This window comes from Rhipicephalus microplus, chromosome X (genome assembly GCF_043290135.1).
Source record: "Rhipicephalus microplus isolate Deutch F79 chromosome X, USDA_Rmic, whole genome shotgun sequence".
NCBI classification, from domain to species: domain Eukaryota; kingdom Metazoa; phylum Arthropoda; class Arachnida; order Ixodida; family Ixodidae; genus Rhipicephalus; species Rhipicephalus microplus.
Window position 1 is genome coordinate 262,221,414 of NC_134710.1, and position 13,902 is coordinate 262,235,315.

Sequence of the window (13,902 nt, forward strand, 5' to 3'; positions counted from 1 at the left end):
GTAGTGAGTATTTACAATAGGCTTGCCATGGCCCTTGCTCATGTAATGCTTTTGAGATTGAAAAAACAGCGACAGCAGGTCTTTTGAGGAAACTGTTTACTGATGGGCTTAGTGAATGTGCAAAAGGCATGGTTTTAGGGTATAGTGAATGGCTTTCAGGCAGTATAAATTATCTCATAAAAAAGTGGCAAAATTTTACATAAGCTACGAGTTTGGAATCTACAATTTCTTGAAAAAATTAGTGCCACTGCGAGTCTGCTTACGTTTAATTTGTTTAATGAATCGCTGCATTTTTCTTCGCATTCACCAATGCAGAAAAGAAGCCAATGTGATGGGCTGCCTGTCTGACATTGCTCACCATATCCTGCGCAAGACAGGCATATTTCACACTCATGGCAGCCAGGTTGGCCCCCTGCCTACACCATACATGTTGGGAGGTGCCATGACAACCTACGGAGCACGTCTGCAGATGGGCGTAGCTCTTGTCAACTGTGTCGACTGCTTGGATCGCACCAGCACAGCCCAGTTTGCTCTTGGGAAGTGTGCCTTGGCTTTTCAGGTACATATGTGTGCATCAAGGGAGCACTGCTGTAAACTTTGACCCCATTATAAGGGCCTGCAGAAATTGGTTGGCATTGGAAAGTGACTCTGGTAATGGAAATCAGGGTGACAGATAGCATGAGCATAATATCTTAACAAAACATTCTGTACAGCGCCCAAAGAAAAAAAAGGGCCACAAGAAACTGTAACTAAGGTAGCACGAAAGTTTAGGGAAACTAGCATGTGCTGATCAGAGAAGTTTTTTGTTTTTGTTTTTTGTCAGTGGGTCATTGTAACGCATGGGCTGATAATACAAGCCGACTGAAATTGAGGGAACTTTATTTTGAAAAAGATCTTCATTATAGACAAATGAGTATTATTGAAGATATGCCTTGAATGTACTTTACTTTTGAATAATGTAGAGAGAAACATTTTGTTTAAACTAGTGATAGGTTTTAGACCTTAATCCACAGCAATCGCTTTATAAATATTGTGTTCTGATTATGTGTCGTGTGTGTGAACTTATTTACCTGGCTTTAAATGGGGCATCTTGAAACACATATTTTCCTCTGAGGAAAAGTGTAGCATATAGTTTAGTGTGCGTTATTGTTCAAACACCTGTGCATCTTTGGGTAACGGTCTGCTGTTTTCCGTGCAGCTGAATGCTCTCGGTGTCCTTCCAAAGCCGGACCTGGTTTTTGACACAGGCAGTGTTCGGTATGGAACCAATTCAGTGTCAAATTTAAGTAGAGCTACCAGGGCTGAACATCTTTGATCATACTACCTCTGGCCTGACTTCAGCATGACTTGCATTTCTTAGTTCTCGCCAAGTTCTAGCCCTCATCCATTATATCACGAGTAATAATTGTACTTCACTGTTTTGCAGCATGTTAGAAGTTCTCTATGAGGGCCATGGAGACACCCTGGCCTTGCAGTATGGTGGTTCTCAGCTGGTTCATCGTGTGAAGACGTACCGCAAGATTGCACCTCTTTCTTCACATTCCAGGGACATAATGCAGACCCTCTCTCGCTACCTCAGCAATACATTCTCAGGCAAAAACACCTTTTTATTTACAGCTTCACGCACTGTAGGATGCGTCGAGTAAAATGAAACAGGGTATTGATTGATGGCTTGTTTCTTTGTTAAGACACAACTTAGCAAAATCAACAGATCACAAAGCTGAATAAATGTATAGGAGACATTATTTTTAGGTCTTAACTATATGATAGTAATTATGACGTAAATAGAAATCGATAAAAGGTGATGAAAAATCAGCTTGCTGCAGGTAGGGACCGAACCCGCAGTCTTTGGATAATGTGTTTGATGTTCTAACAATTGAGCTGCCTGGATGGTCGCTTTTGCATTCAGCTTGTTAAGTGTTTGTGCTTTGTATTCATAGAGCATAATTGCCAAATAAGTTGAAAAATACCATATAAAGGCTTGTTACACTTCCCCAGTGCATGCCATCTGTTATTTTTCATTTCCATTCAACACATTTTGTTCATTTTTTTTTCACCCTTTGCATGCAGATGCTGACAAGCAGAATGCCATAAATTTTTTTCTCGGGGTGTACCGGCCTTACGAGCATAACTTTGCACTTTGGGATCTCACGACGGACTACTACTTGCATATGCTGATAGCGGCGTCCATCCCAGCTGGCAGGCTACTGTGCCACCGCAACTCATTATTTCTCGCTTACTTTTCTTTCACATTTGTTTATGAACAAAAATTACATGTGCAAACTGGTACGCATTACATAATTTTGTTTGCGAACGTCCTCACTTTTTAGATAGCATGCACATAAGCTGTTAGACGAATAGTAATAATAGATTGGGTCATTTAAAAAAGCCTCTTTTACCTTGATGTATAGAACAGGAGAAAAAAAATCACAGCGAATTCATGGAGTGAATGATAATTAGTGGAGCAAAGCATCCATGTGTCTGTCCGTCCGTGCATGCGTCCGATCGCATTCGAGAATGCAGATGGCGCGTCGGTAACACCAAGGAGACGCAAGCCCAGGAAGCCGAACGCAAACGTCTTCAATGCACCCGCCGCTCTGCTCTGTTTATTGCCCACCAACTATCAACGAAGTACGGCAACTATTCAGGAGACTGAGAGAGGCACTCGTTCGCGCTATTGATATGAAATTGACGCGGTCTTGCCATATTGCAGAAATTACCAAGCAGTAGGTGGCATGTTTTGCGCATGATTAAACACAACTGTGTCACTAATATGGTTGTTGGAAATTTTCAATCTTGATTGCACATTGTGCATATAACACCATGTGGCACATTGCCTCAGTGCAAGCCTCAGTCAGTGTAGACTAACGTAAAGAAACTCCATACATGAAAGCCATGTTTTCTAAATATTATCAAACTTATAATGTTATGAAGAAATGTAGGACATTTTTGCAGCATCACAGTACACTATTTAAAAGCAGAAATATCCATCCTTGCCAAAGTAAGCTTATTGCATGTCTCTTTCATGTGCAATATAGCATGCTACATTGTTCATCTTCACTGCGGTCAGGTTTTCAGTTTAAGATATCTGCTCATTTTATGAAGTGAAATTTTCTCCATTTTCAGTTACTTTTGCTGGTTTGATGAAGAAGTTCCCATGTCTCTACCTTTTGCTGTTGAAGAAGGTTAGTTATTGCATGTTCAGCCTGCTGCTTCTGTTTTGTATTGTGACATAACAGAAAGTACAGTAGAGCCTGCTGCTTCTGTTTTGTATTGTAGCATAACAGAAGGGACACAAATTTGTCTGGCTCCTGAAATATTTCATTGCCTTTTATTGTGAAATTTCTTGCATGTCATAATAATAAGACGCGAAAGTCAGACTAAATAAATCTAATAGCCCTGACAGTTCGGCGAGTTGATATTGGTTCATAAATATGAACGGTGCAAAAACACACAGAACACAGAAAAAGAAAACAACACAGACACGGGCGCTGGAGTTGTGAGTCCACAACCGTGTCTGTGTGGTTTTCTTTTTCTGTGTTCAGTGTGTTTTTGCAGTGTTAATAACTATAAATAAATCTAGTTTGACCAATTATTTCATGGAAATTTCAGTTCTGCCATGAGTCATAATTAAAAAAGAAAATTGAAGTGTCAAAGACTCATTTTAAAATTGTGCGTCCAAACCTCAGCCTGAAGGGACTAGTAAAAAATGTTCCATTTAATAGAAGTTTTCATTTTCTGAAAAATTAACACTGGTTCAAAATACAAATACAAAGCTAATCATATCATATGCAGTTGTTCCATTTACACTGCAGTTTTATTAAAATTTCTGTTTACCGAGTGTCTGCTGTATACTAATACAAGATAAATTGTATTTCTCTTTAGTGACCTCACCTTCATCTACAGTTACCTATTGATAGATGGCATTGGCCTATTTCTATGTGCCTGGTCTATTTCATGCTGCTTGTGTTAGACAAGTACGACCACAGCTTGATATCCAGGGAGATATGAAGATGTTTGCTTGGCCTAAACAGCTCATTTTTGCCGAATAATGAATGGCATTGTTTGATCATATTAACTTTTTCCTGACATATTGCACCCATTTTCTTAAACAGTGCTGAAGTACCATGGCAAGTCCCTTTTGGAAGTGATGAAACTGGAGGCCACCAACGAGAAGGTTGATGGCTTTGTAGAGCTCTACAGACCATATGAGATGTCAAGCCTCAATGACCTTTTTATGTTCAACTTGAGCCATTCTGTCAGGTAGGACATCCTTATTGATTGATATGTGGGGTTTGACATCTCAAAACCACCATATGATAATGAGAGAGGCCGTAGTTGAGGGCTCCGGAAATTTCGACCTATATACACCATTCGATTTCGACTTATATACACCATACACCGTTTGACAGTCCTCAGAACTTCGAAACTTTAGCACGTTTTTGTTATCAGTAACGAGATAGTGCAACAGGCTCGCGCTAGGTGCACTCTAAAGGATGTCGCCTCCACGAAGCACTGCATCAACGGAGCATGGTCTTTTTTTCTCGCGCGCTTATCAGACTCGTAAATCGGGGGAGGACGAAGGTCACTTCGCACGCTGCCGCGACCACATTTGCAAAAGGAGTGCCCTGTCGACACACGACGAAGAAGGAATTGTGACAGTTGTTCAGGCTTGACCTGTGCATGCTTGTGCACTCATCTCATGCGTCTTCCTTTCTGTTTGAACAACACACTTTAAGTGTCCAGCTGTGACAGTTGTTAGTCCGCGCTTGTCCTGTGTATGCTCAATTCGTGCGCGGTTCCTGCTTTAGGTGTGCGCAGCAACTTCCGAGCTGCTTGCCGTTCTTAACATGACTTAGCAATTTGTTGCTGTTCTCACCAACTGTCGCCACCTCAAGATGCTTTGTGTGATCCTGGGAGGACGAAGCTTAAATGAGTGCTTACACGCCGCTATAGCTGCCTACATAGCCAGCGCACACACTCTGAAGATTATCGAGCTCTTTCATTGGACTGACTTGTACAGTCGACTCCCGATAATTCGAAGTCGCTTAATTGGAATTATCGGTTAATTGGAAGTGGAGTGGGGGTCCCATCAGTTTTGCATGCAGTTCAACAGGAAGAAATTCTCGGTAATTGGAAGCTAGAGGGCTGAACTTTCGGTTAATTTGAATTCATCTTCAATCGAATTCCCGGAGGAAATCCTAATGTCTGTTAAATTTCTTATTTTCGAAGTGCTAAACAACAATGCGTGTCCGACCGGCACCCAAGGGCATCGCAGTTGACCACAGCGTCGCAACTCAAAGCGTCAGCTGATGGCATTGCAGTTGCATGCAGCGCCCCGGATCACGAAGCGGCTGCTCCGGCGGTTCCGGTTCCGGGCCTCATTGTTGATCTCGTTACAGTCGTGTACGGACTCGGCGTTTCGACGTGCGACGAAGCTCCACGTGCATTTACTATAGCAACTCGCAAGCCTTATCAGACGCTTAACTTGGCGACGAAAGTCAAAATTTTGAAAGAAGTTGAACAAAGAGGCACCACCAAGTAAGATATTGCGCAGAAATACGGCATCAAGCCTAATACCTTGTCTAACATCCTGAAGAGCAAGCGCTCGATACTGGACGCATTCGAAAATGACCAGTTCAAGATGTCTCGCAAGAGAATGCGCACCGGCGCCCACCCGGAGTTAGAGCAAGCGCTGCTCATCTGGATTCGGGAGGCTTGAAGCAACAGACTTCCTCTCAGCGGCGATATCGTTGCAGTGAAAGCACGTCATCGCTTGTGATTATGCTAGGCATCGAGAACTTTGCTTCGTCTGATGGGTGGCGCACACGGTTCAAGCAGCGCCACGATATGGTGTTTAAAAGCGTTAACGGGGAAAAGACTGCCGTCAACGCTGAAACATGTGATACCTGCCAGCGAACACTACATCGGTGTTACAACCACTAGACCAGGGGATCATCAAAAACGTGAAAGTACTGTACATGAAGCATCTTCTTGAGCGGTTGCTTTTGTGTATGGACAGTGCAAGTCAGTATGAGGTGAGCTTTATCAGTGCTATCCATATGCTGGCGCGAGCATGGGATGAAACCATTGCGAACTGCTTTAGGGCGTGCGGCTTCATTCCAAGTGGTGCAGATGATGATGCGTCTTGTACAGTGGAGGAAGAAGACACAAGTGAGCTTGACGTTCATGGTCTCCTGCCAGCTCTTGGCGACGTCCCTTTCGAGGAGTACATTGCCACTGACAGTTCGGTAGAAACTTGCGGTGCACTGTCGGACGCTGAGATCGTTGAGATGGTTCGGCCCAGCGAGCCTAGTCACGAAACTGAGGTTGACGGTGACGACGCCGCAAGTGAGCCACTACCGCGGGCTGCTGATGTAGCCACAGGCCTTGCCCTCGCCCAGCGGTTTTTCACTGCTGAGAGCAAGGCTGAGGAAGCGCTCGGGCACATATACAGCCTGCAGGACTTGCTTTCTGCTGCAAGATTCAGCAAACAGAAGCAAACAGCAATCACAGATTTTTTCTCATAAACTGCTTTGAAATAAATGTATTCTTCGTTCATTGTGGTTAATTGGAATTTCGCTTAATTTGAAGTTTTTCGCTGTCCCCGTGAACTTCGTATTAACGAGAGTCGACTGTATACGTAATCACGTTCACCTACTAGACAGCGATCCGGGAAGTCACCTCATGCGCTCTTTGTCATTGAACATTAACCTTAAACAATGCACAATAAAAGATCAACTACCTCTGTAAAGACATGTTTCACTTTCGTGTTATACCGATTCCTACGTAGGGGGATGAGCGACATTTCTTCTCTGAAGCATTTTGTGTCCCGTTTTCAGACTTGTAAAAGCAATAAATTCACCGAATTTCCCCATTATTTCTTTTGTAAGTAGAATTACTTTTCACTAGCTATAGCCCTTTGTTATGACAGTCTATAAATGCGAGTGTGTAATGAATAAAAGATAAAGTGAAGCATAAATTTTGATTCACCCAAACCAAATCTCCTATGTAATGAAAAGCCAATATGTTGGCAGTGCTACAAGTGTCATATATGCTATTCATTTTGTTGTCAAAAACAAATACTACTAGAGTGGATTTTAATCGGATTTGTGCTGCTGCCTTCATACTTGTGTGTGCACTTCACAATGTTTGAACAATAGACAAAATGAGTAGACAGGAATGTTTGAAGAATAGACAAAATGAGTAGGCAGGAAGGGATAGATGGGATAGTTGTGAAATCGCACACGTCCTGTCTACTTCTTTCATGTATCGCCATAAAGAGCACACATTTACAAACATGCATCCCTATCAACTCACTCAAGCTTACATTCCAATACTGCCTTCGTGTCAGCAACAGGTAGACCAGTGACAACCTCCTTTTTTGACGGTTGGTTGATGTGTTTATGTAGTTTCTCTAACCTTGGCATGGCTGAATCTTTCTATAGAAACATCATGCCAAATTCTGCCACGGACTACAGCCCATTTTCAGTGCGGATCAGGCCAGGAAAGCAACGCGAAAGTGCTGGTAGCAATAAGCCGTTCAACCCTTCTGTGACTGGCATCTCGTCCACCATGTCCACTTCCAGCGGTGCCAGCGACTAGGACAGCTCAGGGTCAAGCGACGCAGACCCAGAGTTTATGGTTGAGAGTGACGAGTCATCCTCAAATGACCTGTCGCAAAAGCCTTTCACATTCGAGGTTTGTCGCAGTACCAACTTTGTCTCTGGTGAAAGACTGTGTCAAGAAATCTTTCAGCTTTGTTTACATATACAGTAGATTCTCAGTAAACAAAAACCTCTTAAATGAAATGGCTGCTTAAGTGAAACAACTACCTCTGCTATGATTGGTTTCGTACTTAAATTCATCACTCCTACTATGATTGGTTTCGTACTTAATTTCATCACTCCTGTTCCCTCAGTAAATGGAACTTCTTTTAAATGGAACATATTTGCCTGTCCTTTGAGCTTTGTTCGAGCGTATATTGTACTTAGGTTCCATCATTTTTGTGTAAAACCTGTACAACACCTCAACTACACCCTGAACAAACCCCGGTAATTTAAGTTAAACATGATTTTTTCTTGAAGTGTCACTCTCTTTTAGAAAGTTGGAATGCAGGTGTTCAATAGACGTTGCCTAATGTGTGGGAGCTAGTGGCGAAGATATGTCACACTAACATTCTTCATACATATGGGTATGACCACAGACACAGCTACTATTGTGGTCATGGCTCATGAACACAGCTGTCTCAACTTTTGAAAGTGCAAATATTACTGCATTAACATGTCATGCACTGCTTGTCATTCCATAATTCGATGCAACTTTCTTTGGCTTTCGTCACTCTTAGTTTTATGACCCTAAGAGTTATATTACTTGACTTTATGTATCTAAGCAAGCATTGTTGTTTTCATAAAACTTTGAATTAGTGAGCCTTTATTGTGTACTGTTGGATAAATTGACCGATTCAAAATCCTGTTTTTACTAGATCACGTTTTTAGCAGGCTTTGTGTTCACCGTTGTTTGTGAGCAACACAATACAATGAAATAGTCACTATGTTGATCCTTCACACCTGCAGCATTCCAGCACAAAAAATCGACTTTAGATGCGACTCATAACCACATGAAAATATGTGCAAAGATTGCAAAGATATTCAGACATTTTGCTAAATCTTGAAAGGAGATACGAACAATAAGAAGTTCTTGAAAAGAGTGAATTTGCAGTGTCGTCATGTTATCGTTTACATGACTCTCCCATTATCTCGCACAGTCCGTTTTTCAAACAATGCTGCAGACTTATGGCAGGGAGATACACGAGCCTTCACCCAAGGACCTTACCGTATACAAGAGGTAAGCAACAATGATGTCTGCATCCTATTGGTGTCCTTCAATTTTATCTCTTCTATTGCTATCATTTTTTTTTATCGGATCAAATTAGAATCCTTGATAGTTGTTGCTGCATGATGCTGCTGAAAAGTATGTCAAGTTAAGATTGCATTATTGATGCTAATGACAGAAACGAAAGCAAGCATGGATTTGAGTAGTGAGTGTGAGGTACAAGTTTAATATAAGCACATTCATACCATCTGAAATGTTTGCAATTAGGGCAAAACTTTGTGAATATATATATATTTATTAATGAATATTTGTGAATAGCATTATTATAGACACGGTCAAAGAGTAGCAGCGGTGAATTCAGTTGACCATGAAATACTTTTTGTACAGTTTTCAAAAATGAGCAGCCATTTACAGTGATTGTATTAGAATGATCTTCACACCCGAGCATATCCAACAGTTTCTGGCACATTGCTTACGTTGCACATTTTATTCTGAATAGTTGCTTTGTAAATGCTCAAATCAGTGTAGTTAATACTTTGTACTCATTACTATGTCTGAATGACAGCAGTTTGGTTGAAAAATCTGACTCCTCAGGTGGTGTAGAATGGTCAAATACAAAACTTCTTGTGTTTCAGGTCTACTGTGACTGTCAGGATGAAACTTGTCCCACATTTTCTTGAATTTTATGCTTTATAGCACTAAATAAATTGAAATAGCATTTAAAAAAACTATTTGAAAAAGTTACGTGTAAGGATATTCAGTTTGGAGACTCGTCAACTATAGAAGCCTGAAATATGCTGCTTGGAAGTGTTCATTCGCTATTACTTCAAGAATTTCCGGAAGCCTGCTCATGAATGTTGATTCGTTCCTGTTGTTTTTTCCCGCTCCTGCAATAGCCTCATTGAAGCTGCAGTAATTAAAAATAGATACATAAAAATAGAGCAATACTATTATATTTGTTTCTGTCAGAAGGTTCTGCCTTTTCAGGCACTTACAGGCTTAACTCTCACATCTTATGTTTGCTTGAAAACAGAGAAATGAAGATGCATTGAAGAGAAATGTTAAATCATTTTGATTGTCGTGGAACTATTCATTCAAGGCTTGCATAGAGGCAGTTGCCGGTAGAAAAAAATGAGCTGAACTTTCTTTCAGCTTTTGTGCTTGAACCTAAACTGATACATTAGTTTTTCATCATAAATGTCAAGGTTGGCAAAAAAATTAAGGTAGAAACATCTTTCATGGGTATTTCTAGTTTCAGCACATTAACTGGCACATTAACTGGGATGTGTAGATGTCAGAGGTATGGCACAATAGCCCATTTTCCATTTAAAGATGCTGCTTCTTTTAATCTCTCAGTGCACGAGAACACTCATTTCTAGCATGGTTCGCTCTGTTCTACAGTATAACTGTCTTACCAGTCAGTGACAAGCTTACTGACTCTCTCACGTGGCATTTGTCTGTTCTTAGTAGTTTCATGTGCTGTCTGATCTCAGCACGATCTTCCATGTCGTATCTTTGTTCCAAGTTTATAACGCTGGAAAAAAGGTCAGGCATGACGTGCAATAATGATGCCAGCAACATCTTAACACCAAAAAGATCTCTGCAGTTGTACGTAAAGCTTGTTTTTTTTAAATATTGTCTTTGCACACAGTTGCTTATGTTGCTTGTTGATATGGTACCAGAAGGCCCTTAGATAAGCTTGTGACCATGTTCGTTCAAGTTCGAACAATGTAGGTATAATAAAGGCCTCTCTTGAAAAATGTTTGGTCCAACACCTTTTCCCAGATTCCATCCATTCTGATCCAAAAATGACTTAAAGCTCAAGCAAAAGAGGCTTACTTGCTCTTTTAAAAATGAGACGTAGTTTAGCGACAAAACACGCGTGTAAATCTACTGCAATAGAACTTGCCCAGCAGTGCCCAACCAGGGGCTGCTGTGGCCGTGTTGCATTGTCCGGCAGGGCCCGACAATTGTCCGCGAAGGGTCAATAATGTAATGAGAATTTGCATGCTTGAATGTGTGAGTAAAGCAGCGTTTTTAAGAATATAGCTTAGCCCACCAATCACATAAAATCTGGAATAACATTGTCTTTCCGATTCTATCTCCTTTCTTTTTCTTCGTAGAATAAGGCAGAGTGCTTTCACTATCGACTCTGTCTATGAAGTAAGCCCACCCATGGTTCCTCGTTCATCAAGAGACATCTACCAAGTCTACGTGCAGAAAGGGAAAACTGGGGCACCAATGCCCAATCAGCATTCACTTGTTACATACCAGAGATTTGTAGCAAGCAAATATCACTAGATTTCACTAATTTATTCGTTTCCCTTATCACTATAGTGGCTCTTGTACATATGTAACATATGATGCTTAATATGTGTGCTGAAGAAGTGTGATTATTAATAAAAAGTTATATTTTCAATATGCCTTTAGTACATGTATTATTTACTATTTACCGAGTTCTGCTGCCCTGAATTTTCAGGCCTCAAACAGGAGTGGATGAGTTACAGTGCGAGTGCAAATGCGCTTGAACAAGAACAGAGGTGGCTTAGTGAACTGGTGTGACAAATATCCTTGCCATATTTACTGTGATTTGTACGCACAAAAAAAAAATGTATAGCCATAGACAAGTTAAATGTGAACAAGAAATTACAGAGTGGAACAGCTTTAGCATGCTATAAATTGCTATATCTCGTAATGCAAGTTATGTTATTGCCATAGTTTTGGCCTCAAAATAAGATTGCAAACAAAAATGTGTTGACCAAAGGCAGATACAGGATTTTTTCTAAGGTGGTGTCGGCTTACGGCGAGTCCAATATCTAAAGCCATGTATGTGTGTCTATACCAATCCTTGGCTTATACATTCAAAAGTTAAGAAGAGGGATGTGCCCTCAAATATGTTCTTCTCTGTGAAGTCATCCATTCAAGTGTTTTGCATCATATAAATATCAAATTTCTTTCACGGCTATTAAGGGGCAATGCCAAGACATTGGGACTGTCAAGTTAATGAGTGAAGCTATTTGTGAAGTCAAATAGTAGATATTTGATTTGTAAATTGAACATGTGGAGCTACTATTCGATTTCTATTGGAATATTTCCATATGGACATGCTCATACTTATTTTCTTATCCGATGTAAATTGAAACTAAAGGTAAATGCAGTACGAATATGGGTTGAATGAACAGAAATAAGCTCCTCAGACAGCCTGGCTGATGTTGCAATAGGTGGACTTATTTTTGTCAAATGTACCTTTTCAACTTTGGCATATTAGTCTTTAGATAAGATGTTTTGAAATAGCATTGCTATGGTCTGAATGACATGCCTGACATCCTGTGTAGCAGACCGACTTCTTTGCCTCTTACCAAATAAAAATAAAAGTCCATACCCATGCCAACAGTTCAAAGTAAACTTTCAGACTCAAGCATAAGAAAAGAATCTGCACTGAAATTCCAAGGGTTCCTACAGCAGGCACGTGGCCGCCCACCCCGAAATGTTTTTGCCATGGCATAAAGAGCGAAAAATGGCCATTTCAAGGGGTTGCCCCCCCCCCCCCCCCCCGAAAAAAACTTCTGGCTACGCGCCTGGAAAAGGGTCTTCTCCCTACCCACCATACCACATTTAGTAAGTTGGGATGAAGAGCTTCAATCTTACTACTTGCCCCCCTCCCTGGCTTGCCTCCAACGCTGTCTGGTAGTCAACACATCTTCTCGAGAAGCTGACCTCACTTCATAACCAGATTTTTTTTTTGGGCGGGGGGGGGGGGGGGGGGGGCGTCACCATGCTTTTAAGTACGTTCGTGCGTGGGTTTGTATGTGGGTACATATACACATGCAAAGTTGAATATTTCAAGCGAGTTGGAATGCCCCCTCCCACACCTGCCCCACACACCTACAATGCTGACTGTGCTGTGGTCCTTCTGAATTTTTAATGCACTTTGTTATGCCTTGGATGCCTCTAAAGCAGTAGCAAACTCCAATTAAAAGCTCCCTAAAAATTAAAAGTAAAAAAAACGCACATTAAAAGAAAAACTCCGTCGAGCCAGATTCGAACCAGCGACCTATGGATGTCCATAGTGAAACTTCTACAGTCCACCGCTCTACCAACTGAGCTATCGACGGAACGACGGCGAAGGGCTTTTTATTTTAGTAACATAATTGAAGGAAGCGTTGGTCAAATTGCAAAACCGGCAACTGTCTATGAAGGTACATACGTCTAAGTGTCGCTGCTAACAGCGCTGAAAGACTGGACAAGCGCCGTGGTCTAGGGTTAACCGTCCCGGATTTTGCGGAATTGTCCAGATTTTTCATGCAGCTTAGAAGTGTGGCAGCTTGGGCTAGTTGGTATGACATTACAGTTATAGTTATGACGATCTAAGTCTTCGTTCTGTTCTCGCGCTATAACTATCGTCATGCAGCGTCCTGAGTTCTTGTCCGAGCAACTGCATGTCCCGAATTCGTTCTGGAATGTCCAGTCAGTAACATTTATCTGATACCATACAATGCACACCCAAAAGCGATGGACGGGGTGGAGCGGCGTACTGTCGAAATCTGATAGCAGTCCAGACAAATTTATTTTTTCTTTACTGCTGCAGCACCTTAATGTGGTACTTCAGCTGACTACGTGCACTGCTCATTGGAAAATGTACTCGCATCTCATGATCATGAACCAACCAGCTTAGGGGCATTTTCTTCAATGTCGTCGTCACCCATTTTACTTTCCTCTATGTATTTACCATCGCGTGCCGCTCGGACCGAATCGCCTCGCGGCCAGGCCTGCTGTGCTTAACGCTTTTTCCTCCCAGAATCATCTCGTTCAATCCGTGAATAGAGTAGATGATTTACTCCATTACATAAACAAATGTATGCATCGCTCGCCATTACGCTGCATTTCTAGTGCCTCGGTTCAACAGGTGGTCAAGTAACACTTCTAATACTAATTTGATTGATAGATCTTTGTTTCGGTGGCCAACCACCGAAATTGTTTCGTGCACACGGGAGAACTCCGTCAGAACCACTGGCAAGGACAAACCCCACATATCGATCGATCGATATGTGGGATTTAACGTGCCAA

The 13,902-nt window shown here is 41.5% G+C and overlaps 1 non-coding gene and 1 pseudogene across 1 annotated transcript; one reads left to right on the forward strand and one right to left on the reverse strand.

Annotated features, from left to right (window-relative positions):
• Positions 1–11,254, forward strand: part of LOC119162245 (polyphosphoinositide phosphatase-like) — a 61,505-nt pseudogene extending 50,251 nt beyond the window's left edge.
• A 1,607-nt stretch (positions 11,255–12,861) lies between these two features.
• On the reverse strand, positions 12,862–12,950 carry TRNAY-GUA (transfer RNA tyrosine (anticodon GUA)). Its single transcript is given in 2 exon segments — positions 12,862–12,897; positions 12,914–12,950. It is a non-coding gene; the product is annotated as a tRNA-Tyr (tRNA).
• Positions 12,951–13,902: the final 952 nt, after the last annotated feature.